Genomic DNA, 13,641 nt, shown 5'->3' with positions numbered 1-13,641 from the left:
GCAAGAGTTCTATCAGGCTGGGCTTCCCGCTCTGGGAGCTGCTCCAACTTCTTGTCTTCAGGGAAGTACTTCAGTCAGACCAGAGAGAAGCCTGTGTACCCCCAGGACTGTGGCGATCAGACACAATCAAATTATAAGGAGAGGCGGCCATTGCCATCAGAACTAGAATTTACAAAGGTCAACGCCCTATGGAACTCTCATCTGATTTGACTGTCTTGACACCTTCTTCTTCATGAATGCCAGGAAGAGTCTCACCCTGTGTGACTTTCTACCTTCCCAAACTCACATTTATAACTCGTGATGGAATGCATTGTGCACATGTTCTTGTTTTGAGAAGAATTATTTGAAATTTCTTGTAGGTAAGCTGCATAAGTCCTACGAATAAATAAACATTCTTCTTTCTACTTCCTCAACTCCCAAAATGTTTCTAAAGTTGTCCTAGGATCGCATGTTTAATCTAAATGTAACATACATTCATTTTCTTGCTATATATTTTGGAAGTGTTTTGCATTTATGGGATGCTCAACTTTGGGTTTAAGAAATAAAAAAGAACTGGGGCACCTGGGTGGTAGTTCAGTCGCTTCAGCGTCTGACTCTTGATTTCGGCTCAGGTCATGATCTCACGGTCACGAGATGGAAACCTTATCGGGCTCTGTGCACTGGGTATGAAGCCTGCTTGGGATTCTCTCTCTTCCTCTCCCTTTCCCCTCCCCCATTTGTTTTCTCTCTCACTCTCTCTCTCCCCCACCCTCAAAAAAGAAAGAAAGAAAAAGAAAGAAAGAAAGAGAGAGAGAGAAAGAAAGAAAGAAGAAAGAAAAGAAAGAGAAAGAAAGAGAGAAAGAACTTCACCTCAATCATCTCCGGGAATATTCCTTTATGTCATGTTTCTTAAGTCTAATAAATAAGTCATAACTGAACCCACCTTCTGTAATGTAGTGTGCACGTTTGTGTTGATAATAGAACTAAGCTGACATCGTAGCATAATGATGGCTACCTTTAGTTTAAGGCAAAACACCTAAAACACACAGACATAGTTACAAAGTTGTTTTGAGACTAATTTCCAATCCTTCTTCCTTGGGAAGCTTATAATTTTCTTTGTCATCTTTAGAATCAATTTTTCCAAAAAAGGAGAAAAACAGGGGGGGAAAGCTATTTCATTCCACATACACAGCAAAAGCAAAGCTATTTAGGATTCCTTTTGTTGACTGAACACCCCCCCAACACACACACACACACACACACACACACACACACACACTGTCCTTCTTCAAGGCAAGGTCCTCAGAGTTCTCAGGCTGAGTTGTCTCTCCCTAAGCTTTAACCTCTTCAACTTTTCTCTTAAGTGTTGAGTCTCTTTCCTCACCCCATGTTGGCACTCCACTGAGGAAAGTCTTGGAATCTCTTTGATAACTTGGTCTTACAATGATAATTGTAGAGAAACTGATGAATAACAGCATGGGGAGACTTTAATTCACTTTCTCCCACTGGGCACTAAAGATAGCTTTGCTTCCGTTAAACTCTAGCCAGGAAATGTCAGAAGAGAGGTTTAGCATCCATATTCCCCCCAAATGGCACGGGTTTCAGGGAGCCTGTGTTGCATTCTCGCATCTGTCACTAAGACACTGATGACCTGAGGTGGAACCCTGATGATAATGTGCACAGCACATATTCTCCACAAACTACCTCCAAACCTATCGGTACATTCAATCTTCTGCCCTAGCTTTGGCTCGCTCATGTCCATACACCCCAAAACACCATCACTGTCCCCATCTTCCTCCATCTTGCCATCCCTCTGAGCAGAAGATGGTAGTATTTTTAACCGCTCCTGGTTCTGTGTGTTTTTCTAACTCTGGGGAGTATTCATGGCACCTGCCTACTCTAAAGCTGCTTCCCCACCACCACCGTGTGCAGTGTCACTAAGAATGCATCGTCTTCCTTCTTAGGTGAACACCTTCCCCCCATTAGCAGATGTTTACCTAAGAAAGCAGATATGTTACATTTTTAGCCAAAGCTGACCGTAGTTGATAAGTCATTTTAATGAAAGCAGCTACAATTTATGTGGCATTTACTATGTGCTATCCGTATTAGTATTTAATGTTATCGCCTTTGAAACAATATGCTAATGAGGGAAGCACCATCGTCTGTATTTCATAGGTGAGACCATGAGCTCACGTATATTGATCTAAGCCACAAATCTTAGGGAACCAGAATTTGAACTTGGCTTTTCTGACTCTTCTTCACTACGCTAAGCACCAAATGCCTCTTCTCTATTCTTTCCCAAACTATGATTTGATCCTTCCTTTCACTTTATTGGCCCACATAATTGTTATCTCTTCTCTAAACACCACTCTCAGGGCACCTGGGTGGCTCATTGGTTGAGCCTTGGACCTTGATTTCGGCTCAGGTCATGATCCTAGGGTTGTGGGCTCTGTGCTGAGTGTGGAGCCTGCTTGGGATTCTCTGTCTCTCTGTCCCTCTGTCTCTGTCTCTGTCTGCCCCCCTCTCTCCTGCTCCTGATCTTTCTTCTAAAATAAAATAAGTAAAAATAAAAATAAACACCACTCTCATCTCTACGTGAGAAATAAGTCATTCTCATCTCCGTATGGAAAAAACTGCCTTTTAAACTTAATGTGGCTTACTGCTTCGGATTCTGTGTCTCCCTCTCTCTCTGCCCATCCCCCACTCATGCTCTGTCTCTCTCTCAAATATAAATAAATATTAAAAATTTTAAACTTAATTTGGCTTAAAGCAAGCACTTCCATTTTGAAAGGAGTGTGAAGTGAACCCTTCCCTCTTCCTTCATGGGGCACATTTGGACCTGGTCCAGAATGGGTTTGTGTCAACAATGGGAGGCACGGTGGAGGTTGTGGACAGCTGTGCCTTTATGAAGTCTCTAGAAAAGTCAAAGCCTGCCTTCTAGGATTGTGGGCAGAAAGGGGGAAGTTTACCCAATGGCTAAATGCCATTTACAAAGCGTCCTCCTTCCCTCCTCTGACTCGGAGTCACCAGGGAGTCCAATCTGTTTTTCCAGGTTCTAGCTGATCCATCCTGCAGAGATAGTGAGTGTCTTGTGAAAATAGTGTGTGCTTTGATGCAGAAAACACTGGGTTCAACACCCACTTCTGTAAAGAAGTTATTTCTCCCAGTCATTTGGAGGTCAAATAAAATCACATAGAAAGTGCATTGCACACGGTGGGTATCGGATAGGTGTCCGTGGCTTTGGCCTCTTCTCTAGTGATAGTTCTGTTTCCTTCCAACTTCCTGATTTAAAGGGAGAGTGGGACCCGCTGGCCTTCCCCTGAGGGTATAAGCCAGCCTCACTGAAGCCTCTGAGACTTCTGAATGAGCCTCTTGCCCCTTCCCGGCACGCTCTGGGCTCCCCGCTTACCCTCAGGCCCCTTCGCTTCTTCATGGCATCTCTTTATTCAGTTCTCAGGCAACCTATACCTTCGGGAAGCCTTGCATTTTTCCAAACCAGCAGGGACCCCTAAATCCTTATAGTGTTTGATCTGAATTGCACTTTCCATTGCTTGATTATGCATCACACCATATTGGTTTTTTTGCTTATTTTTCTCTGAGACAACCTGTGCCCCTGACCTGGTGGTACTTAACACAGTACAGAGAATGCAGGAAGTAGGGCCGCTTCAAATGGCGTCATTTACACGGATGCTTGTTCTTCCAAGGTTGTAAAATGCAGCCCCTGATTCAGTATCTAATAAAAATGTACTGACTGGACTTGAAAATAAACCTGAGTCTGGGAAACCGGCCTTTAGACTGCTGTGCAGGGCTCCTAAGAAGCCAAACATTGTGAATTGCCCCTTTTTTGCAGCTGACTTTAGGTGGAACTCAGGGAAAAGGCTAATACCCACCAACTCTGTGGTAGTCAGTATCCAAGATAGTCCCCAGTGATTCCCACCTCTGATACTCACACCTTCTAATAATCCCCTCCCACATCGGATCTCTGCTATGGTCTGAACATTTTGTGCCCCCTCCCCCAAATTCATATGTTGAAATCCAAATGCCAATGTAAGGGTGTTAGGAAGTGGGGCTTTGGGAAGGTGTTTAGGTTAGGAGGATGGAACCCTCATGAATGGGATCAGTATTCTTGTAAAAAAAACAAAACAAAACCCACAGACATCTCTCACCCCTTCCACCATGTGAGCAGCTGGTGGCTATGAACCCAGAAGAGAGTCTTCACCAGAATAAGACCATGCTGACACCTGGACCTTGGACTCTTGGGTAATTTGCTCTGGTGGAAGTCAGTGGCCATATCTTAAGAACCCTCAAGCAGCCCCATAGAAAGGCCACATAGGGAGGAACCGAAGCCTCCAGCCAACAGCCTTGAGTGAGCCTTCTTGGAAACAGATCCTCCAGCCCAGTCAAGCCTTCAGATGACTGCAGCTTTGTAGGACACCCTGAGCCAGGACAACTTAGTTAAATTCCTCGTAGATTCCTGCGCCCCCCCCCCCCGCCTCCAAAACTATGGGAAAGATAAATGTTGTCTTAGGCTGATGTGTTTCAGAGCAAGTTTTTATGTAGCAATAGGCAACTGATACAAGCTCTGCCTTCTGATTTGTTACTACTGCTTCCCCCTGCAGAAATGCCCACCTCTCCCAAATGTATACCTGAAACCCATGAGCTAAACCAACTTTGTACTCTAAAATCATTTGATTGTCATTTCATCACCATATAACATACCCCCCAAAAGTCAAACAACCCAACTTGCTTTAACAAAAATATCAGGTTTGACTCTATTATAATTGGGAATAAAACAGTAAGTATATTTGCATTTTTTCCTAGAGAGTCAAAGATTTTAAGGGGACACATTAAAAAGTACTTGAAGATGGGGTACCCGGGTGGCTCGGTCAGTTGAGTGTCCGACTTCAGCTCAGGTCATGATCTCACAGTTTGTGAGTTCAAGCCCCGTGCCGGGCTCTGCGCTGACAGCTCTGAGCCTGGAGCCTACTTCGGATTCTGTGTCTCCAGCTCTCTCTGCCCCTCCCCCGCTCGTGCTCTGTCTGTCTCTCTCTCTCTCTCAAAAGTAAATAAACATTAAAAAAAAAATTTTTTTTAAGTACTTGAAGAAAGATACAGCAACTGGTATTTTGAAAATCAAATACCTTTAACAACAATAAGCCACAATAAAGGAAATAAAATCATAAATCACCCTGTAAGGATGCTTTCATCATCCAAAGAGACTGTCTCTCACAACAGACTGATAGAGTATATATGATATACATACGTTCCACTACCTTTTGTTGAGTATTCTCAATGTGCCAGGCACTAGGACAAAAATACAAAATGTATTACCTCCAGAAATTCAGAATCTAGGGGTGCCTGGGTGGCTCAGTCAGTTAAGTGTTCAACTTCGGCTCAGGTCATGATTTCGCGGTTTGTGAGTTCGAACCCCGCATCAGGTTCTGTACTGACAGCTTGGAGCCTGGAGCCTGCTTCAAATTCTGTGTCTCCCTCTCTATGCTCTCCCCTGCTCTCTCTCTCAAAAATAAATAATAATAAACATTTAAAAAAAGAAATTCAGGATCTAAATAGTCTGGAATCAATCATTGGGTCAGAATATTGCTTTTTGCTTTATCAGGAAAGCACACACACGTATAAACCATATATTGAATACAAACTATTTTAACCAAAAATAGTAATTTATAACTACGTGCTACATAGGGATACTCAAAGCAGATGATTTGGAATGAAGTAAATTCCAAGAAATGCCAAAATCAGGCATTTTTTTCATAAGTTAGAAAAAGGTAGTGGGTAGCCCTGACTACATAATTTGTAGTGCTTAGTGCAAAATGGAAAATTCAAGCTATGTGTTTGAAAATTAAGAACTTGAAGACAACAGCAGAGCATTAAACTTAGCACAGAGGCCTGTGACCTGAGCCAGCTCCAATGACAGTATATATTTTATAGCTTGTTAAAGAGAGCTCTCAGGAGTTAAGTGCTAGAAGCAAAAGGGAGATAGAAGCAGAAGGCATCAGTGTGACACAGAGAAAGAATTCTGTGAGATACTGTTATCCCTCTTGTATAGAAGACAAACTGGGGTCCAAAAAGGTCAAAGTGACTCCTTCGAAGCCACTCAGCCCGCACGGGATTGAGATGTGGGTCATCTCACCTCAAATCTGATGTCCTTTCCAAGAAATCAACACAGCCTAGTGCTAGGCGTTGTGCATTACAAAGAGGTGCAGAATTTCGTGGGTGCAGCCCAGCAATTCACTAGTGAAAGCTGGAAGGTGACAGGTGGGACGCTGCCACACTGCACTGATTGGGTGGGTCTGACACAACCTCGGAGCAAACCCCAGACCAAATTCCATATTCCAAATCCCTACTCCCTGCCCTCCCCACCCTTCCACAATAGCTTCAGACTTTAGTTCTCTAGCAGTTTCCGGATTGGAATGCCAGTTAGCCTAGCAATCTCATGCTTGGGTTTGCCTAACTATAAGATCTAGGAATTTGAAGCAAATGCCCTATGTTTTTGACTGTTGGCAAAGTCTTTTTTAATCTAAAGCATGCAGCTTTACCTTTAATAGCAGCTTAAAGGACCCTTGAAAATTACAGACATCATTTTAACTGATTTCTCATCTCCCCCAAAGCTAGATTATAACATGGAATCTGCCAGCATAAATCCACACCTGAATGAAACAAATTTAATAATTGTTTTTTAAGCTCACTTCATTTTCTCCACACTTGCACTAAAAGCATGAACATTTATGTTTTTATGACAAATTTTCATCAGCAATCAAGAAGCAAATTACGAAAATAAAACCACATTATTCTTTATTAGTAGTACTCTTAAATGTCATTGCTTATGAAATATTAGCTTTTAACTGGTAAATATATAAACTTGATTAAAAACTTTCACAGCCCTGATTTGTAATTTTTCCTTCTTATTTCATGTTTCTCTGTACAGGAAATCCAATGTTGAGTGTGACTTATTTCTCTTAAATTCCAGTTTTATTTCTGACTTGCTGTAAGGCACTGGCTCAAGCTCGTAACTTCTCTATACTTCAGTTTTCTCAGCTATAAAATTGCAAATACATAGTACTTGTCTGGCTTGCAAGGAAGCTTGGGAAATTCTGGCTCCAGGAATACAATACTTAAAAGTACAAAGTATCATTATATTTATAACTTGCTTGACAGTTTCATTGTACTATAATGTAGGAAATATGTACTTGAAAATAATGGTAACATAGAAATTGTACAAGTTCAGAAATGGGTATTCTGAGATCCAGCAAGAGTTAGAATGTCTTTTAAAATACTATGAGCCTTCAAGTGCCAAGATAAAACTCAGATCTGGAGTCAAAAGAAGACTTTTGAGAATGGTATATGCTTATCCTCAATAGTAATACGTACTAAGATATATAATATGCAATGGTACATATTATAAATAAATTACATAATACATGTAATATATAATAATATATATTATCATCCACCTTTGCTTTTATTGCTATTATCCTATTTCCTATTGGATGAGGAGTATAAAGTAACAGAAGTGACCAGTGGGACAGTCTCATGAAAGAATGAAGAAGCATGGCAAAACATGAAGGAGAGGATATGAAGGAGTAGGGGTAGAACTCTAAGGATAGAGAAAGAGAGGGACCCTCTTGAGAGACTGCCTGTGGTAGTTTGTCCGCTCCCCTGTTTGTGGCCTTTCTCTGTTCAGCACGGCTGTTTCTGTGTTTTCTTTTTTTTTTCTTCCCCTTGAGCCCAAATCCCAAGAGAGTTGTCCCTACTGCTAAATCAAAAAGAGATCAAGGTCCAGGCCTTTGAATAAGATGCTTTTCTAATGAATGCCAACACTCCTCCTCCAACCCCAGCAATCAGTGTTGTGTGTGATTGGCTTTTTCTAAGTTCCTTTTTTTTTTTTTTTTTTAAAGATTTAGTTTTATGTTTTTAGAGCAGTCTTTGGTCCACAGTGAAACTGAACATAAGGTACAGAGATTTCCCATATTCCTCCCGCACCCACACCTGCAGAGTCTCCCCCATTTTCATCATCCTCCACCAGAGAAGTAAGCTCTTTTATTTTTTTCATATTTTCCCCTGGCTTGTCCCCAAGTAGTCACTTCCTTCCAATTCATCCTGTGTTTGATTCCCTCCCTATTTCCCTTCATTTGTTTTTCTTGAAGTTCTCCTACACTTTATTTTGTTTATCTTCTGAGCCATCACATCCTCTATTAGCTGAGGTTATCTCTTGGTGTTGGCTCCCCTTTGACAACATTCATTTTCTTCTGACCCTGCTTTAGAAAGGAATTTCAATTAATTATGTATGTATTTTTTCCCACAGGGGTGATCACTCAGATTTGCTGAGGTCCCTGACTGTCCTACAGTATTACAGTTTCATCAGCTGGAGGCCAGCTGCCAGGAAGCAAGCACATCCTTCTCTTTACCTAAGGATCATCCCACTCACTCCTTGGCCTTCATCCATTCCTCAGCTTTGTTTTTGAAAACTTTCTTGATCACTAGACATTGTCAGCTGCAAATTTAAGCACGAAACAAAGTGCCCTGAACGCCATTGAATATCCATCCCAGGATATTATCAAGATAAGCTCAGCCTTTATCCGTATGGTAATATTAATTGTTGGCTTTTAATTACCATTCCTACAAAGGAGTTCTTCTATAAATCTGTGGCCATATTCCAGCTGCTGGAGTGGAGTTGGAAGCAACCATAGAAGAAATTGTGTGAAGGCAGTGACATTTGCCTTAGATATCCTTTCTCTAGGGATTGTCTCTCAGTACCTTTTGGGTCGTATGTAGCTTTATGGGAATCTCTTTTGCTTCCTCCCTACCTTAAAAAAAAAATACTGTCTTGATTTTCAAGCATATATTCACCATTTTAAAGAAGTTAACATTTTTTTCAGTGGCACCTCTTTTCAAACTACCCAAGTCAGTGAGAGACTGCATTTTGTTCCAAGGGTTTAAAGCACTTAAAAGATAGGATCCCGCTCTTAAGGTGAAGAAGAAATGCCAGGATCAGGGAAATTGGGACTTCGAGAGGCTAAATTACTTGTTCCAAATAAAGGACTGATGCGGAAAGTGGGATTACATGCTAAGCTGCTGGCTTCTTCTGCTAATACACTGTTCATGTGCTCAGGGCTCAGGTGTGCTTAGAGAAATTATAGCAGCTTCTATAGAAGACAGTGATCAAACTAAAAAGCTCAGCACAGTGCGAGAAACCATCAACAAAATTCCTATGGAATGGAAGAAAAAATGTGCAAACCATATATCTGATAACGGGTTAATATCCAAAATATATAAGGAACTCATGCAATTCAATAGCAAAAAAAAAAACCCCACCAAACCATCCAATTTAAAAATGGGCAGAGGAACTAAGTGGACATTTTCCCAAAGAAAACATCTAAATGGCCAACAGTTGCATGAAAAGACGCTCAACATTACTAATCATCAGGAAATACAAATCAAAATCACAGTAGGATATCACCTCACACCTGTTAGAATGACTATCAAGAGGAAGAACAGAGAAAACAAGTGTTGGAGAGGATGTGGAGAAATGGAAATTAAGGGCGTCACGTGAAGTGAGATAAGTCAGACAGGGAAAGATTGTATACTGTTACTTACATCTAGAATCTAAAAAACCCCAAATCATAGAAAGAGTAGAATGGTGGTTACCGGGGCCTAGGGGGTGAAAGAATTGAGGAGATGTTGAAGGGTTTGAACTCGGCAACCAGAAGATGAGCAAGTTCGAGAGATCGAACGCACAGCATGCTGATTATAGTCCACAATACTGTCTTCTACACTTCAAAGTTGCCAAGAGACTAGATCTTAAATGTTCTCACCACAAAAAAAGAAGTGATAATTATGCGATGGGATGGAGGTATTCGCCAATGTTCCCAGGGTAATCATATCGTAATACGTAAATGTGTCAAATCAACACACCGACTGAACTTTTAAACCAGACACTCCTCATATTCCCTCTTAATATAGTAGGACACGCGGGCTTGCTCTCCTTCATAATTTTATCGCAAGTACAGTGAAAAACGTATCTGTTGTCGTAAGTGATGTGTGTGCGTGCGTAGTAACTTGCAGCTGACCGGCCCTTCCCTCCAGCAAAACGAGAAAGGTCAACTTCCTGGCGGGTATCACCTGCTGGAAGAAAGCGGAGAACTGTCAGCGCTAAAAAGAGCGTGGGGCCCTCCAAGAGGAGAGCCGACTCCGCAGCCCCGAGCCCGTGGACAGTCCTCCCTTCTTGGTCCCGGCAGACGCTGAGAAGCTGGGGACAGAGAAACCAAGCATTTGTAAAAGATACAAGGGCTGGGACGCAAACACACAGCTGCATTTCCCTTGAAGACACGTCCTCAAACCGGGACACAGGAGGAGCACAGACCCAAAGAGACGCCGCCGGCCTCCGAGCAGCGTCTCGCGAGAGCGAAACGGGAGTTCGGGACCAGCCGAGGGGCGGGGCCGGGTGGGGACACGGCGCTCTCGATTGGGCCAGGGTTGGGCTGTTATCCGGCCTCACACCATACCGGAAATTAAATTAGATGGGTCAAGACCAAGGTGGGAAAGGTTAAGACTGACACTTCTCAAAGGAAACAGGAAAAGGTCTCCGTGAACTTGAGGTAAAATTTCTTCCCCCACCCCCACCCCCTCCTAGTTAAAAAAATGTAATACTCCATTTTGCTTCGAAAACATCTCAGCATTCTGGGAGAAATCGAAAACTGTCATATTAAGAGAAGTGAGGTTATCTTTGGCGAGAAGGGGCTGCTGTAACCGGAGAGGGGGCCTGAATGAAGGGAGGGGGGCTCGTCCTGGCTGGTGGTCATGCAGGTGTGTTCACTTTATGAAAACTCGTACGGCTCCATGCCGGCCGTGCATGCACTCGTCTGTATTACATTATGCTTCAGTGGAAACATTTACACGAAAAGAAAGTCTTCGCATTTTCAACGTACTGAAAAAAATAAATAATAAATAACAGAACGTTGCAAATTGTGTTTTAAGGTCTGATGGCTTCTGCGCTTTCATGGAGGCAGTGGCTGGTCACTTTTCTGACAATGAAGAGTTGTCCGGTTCGTTTTCAAACTTACCAGATTTCACCAAAAGAACCAGAACACGTCTCCTGCCGGCCGATAGCCCTTTTCCACGACTAAGAACGTCTGCGGGATGTTGGCACTCTGTGGAAAAAGACAACCGGAAGCAGCATCAGCAGGTTTGTCCTCGTCCCCGGACCCCCCACACGAGGTGCAACCTCCCACATTACACTACCCAGCGGGGACCACGTGAGGTCTAGTCTGTTGTGTCCTTTTAGCAAACTCGAGTTCTACGGTTCCTAACAGGATTTCTAACGGATAGCACTACCTTCCAAATACATTTTTTTTTACATCCCAGGAAGGTTTTAACTGCCCATTCACACAAATCTCAAGTTGATGGAATGAAGACAACAAAAGAGTGTCTTTTTATTTTAAAAACATTTCTAAATATGAACACCTTTGATGGGACTTTCGGGTGCTCTTGACATCCATAAGCATTTCCGGGAAACCACCTGCAATGTCTAGAGCACTTCAAAAACTACGGTGTGACCGTTTCCAGTTGTGGAACCAAACTCAAGGAGAGCCGCAGACACCTTCTCAGAGAGGAGGTGGGTCACTTCACAGGTTTTACTGGTTATTCTCCTCCTCATCCTCTCACCGCTTTCTCATCCTCTTCATCGCCCTCCTGCACTCTTTTTCCCAGGGAATGTTAGATGGCCCCTTCTTCCCATTTTCCTTTAGATTGCTTGACAACATCGTTCTCACTCGTCTCCTTCAACTTTGTTGCCTCATCATAAGGGGGCTTCTCAGTATCGCTCAAATTATTCCGCATCCTTTGTTTTCTAGCACCGTGTCACAAATTCCTACAAACTTTGCAGTTTAAAGCGGCACCCGTTGATCAGCTCACAGTTGTGTAGACCAGAAGTCTGGTATGTTATGACTGGGATCCCTGCTCAGGGAATCACAAGGCCGAAATCCAGTTATCAGCCAACCTGAATCCTCATCTGCAGGCTCTGAGTAGACATCACTTCCAGGCTCCTTCAAGTGGCTGACAGAATTCATTTCCTTGTGGTTGTAGGACTGAGGACCCTGTTTCCTTGATGGCTCTTGGCCAGAGCCCTCTCTCAGCTCTGTAAAGTTTCCTGGATTCCTTTCAGGTAGGCTCCTACATCTTGAAGGCAACCCCCCTTTATTCCTCAAATCTCTCTGACTTCCTCTTCCACCTGCTGGAGAAAGGTCTCTGCTTGGAAAGGTTTTCTTGGTTACCTCATGCCCATCCAGATAATCTCCTGTTTTAAGACCAACTCTGCCATAGAACACAATCACATTGTGAGTGACGTCTCATCGCATCCATAGGTTCCAGGGATTAAGGTAGAATATCTTTGTGGAGGAATTTTAGGAATCCTGCATACCGTAACATATCACCAGCTTTTTGGCCACATCCTCAATGAAAATGCCTGGGTGTGTAGATTTGATCTTGCACAGAGGTCTAAGTAGAAAAGGAGGAAGCCAGATAGGGTATGAAAACATTTGGGATATTATGATCTTTCTTCTTGTCTCCCTTAGCTGTTCACTGACCTTCATTTCCTGATCATCGTGCCCTTTACCATTTCATCAGATTCGCATTTCTCTCTCCCACACACTGTATTTCACCTCCCAGAGCATTTGGAGAATGCATAGTGCACAGGAGTCTCTGGATTTTTCTTCATATGTCCCTCCCAGCATATCTTCACAAAGAGGGCATGAATAGGCATCTTGCCCTTTGGTTTCTTGGGGACACCATTTGCTCTCCTGACTGTACTGTTTGCTGGTCCAGGCAACAGAGTGCGTAACAATTTCCCAGTCTTGTACTAGCTGCCTCCACAAGAACAGCCTCAAGCAAAGATGTCTTAAGACACAAAAAAGCAGTAACCATAAAGGGAAAAAGTATTGATCAATTGGATTCTATTAAAATGAAGAACATCAATTCTTCCAATACCACTGAGAGTGAAAAGATAAGCCAGAGACCAGTAGAAGAGAGTTTCAATACATATTCCTGTAAAAGGTCTCTTATTATCTGGACTGTAAAGAGCACTCCTTCAAGTCAGTAAGAAAAAGGAAGAGAACTCAATACAAAAACGGGCAAAAGTCAAAATAGATACTTCAAAAGAGAAGATATCCAAACAGAAGATAAACATATAAAAAGGCATTGGACTGCATTAGTCAGTCACTAGGGAAACGCAGATTAACATCAGAAAGGAGATGCCTAGCAGATCTCCAAAGTGGCTAAAGTGAGAGAGATGAGACAATGTCCATCTCTCATACGCTGTGGAGCAACCACAATGTACAGCAACCAGATCTCTCATACTTTGCACACAGTGCAAATTGTTACTGCTTTGGAGAGCTGTTAGCGTGTATTAAAACTGATTGTACCCAAGCCTTATACTTGGCAATTTCAGTCCGGAGTGTATACACAATGCATGCATATGTCCAACAAATGGTACGTACAAGAATATCAAGTGCAGTAGTATTATTTATAATATTCCCAAACTGGAAACAGCCCAAATATTCAACAGTAGAGTGGATACACAAATAATGGTATATTCGTTAATACAGGAGAATAATATGCAGGAATGAGAATAAACTAAACATAACAAGCTAA

General features: G+C 42.5%; 1 long non-coding RNA gene across 1 annotated transcript; it reads left to right on the top strand.

Annotated features, from left to right (window-relative positions):
* Positions 1 to 9,727: 9,727 nt before the first annotated feature.
* On the top strand, positions 9,728 to 13,416 carry LOC122473970. Its single transcript, XR_006294748.1, has 2 exons — positions 9,728 to 10,592; positions 10,972 to 13,416. It is a non-coding gene; the product is annotated as an uncharacterized LOC122473970 (long non-coding RNA).
* The last annotated feature ends 225 nt before the right edge of the window (positions 13,417 to 13,641 follow it).

Source organism: Prionailurus bengalensis, chromosome B4, assembly GCF_016509475.1.
Source record: "Prionailurus bengalensis isolate Pbe53 chromosome B4, Fcat_Pben_1.1_paternal_pri, whole genome shotgun sequence".
Classification (NCBI taxonomy): Eukaryota; Metazoa; Chordata; class Mammalia; order Carnivora; family Felidae; genus Prionailurus; species Prionailurus bengalensis.
Note: the sequence above shows the minus strand (reverse complement) of the source record. Positions and strands in the feature narration are given on the sequence as shown.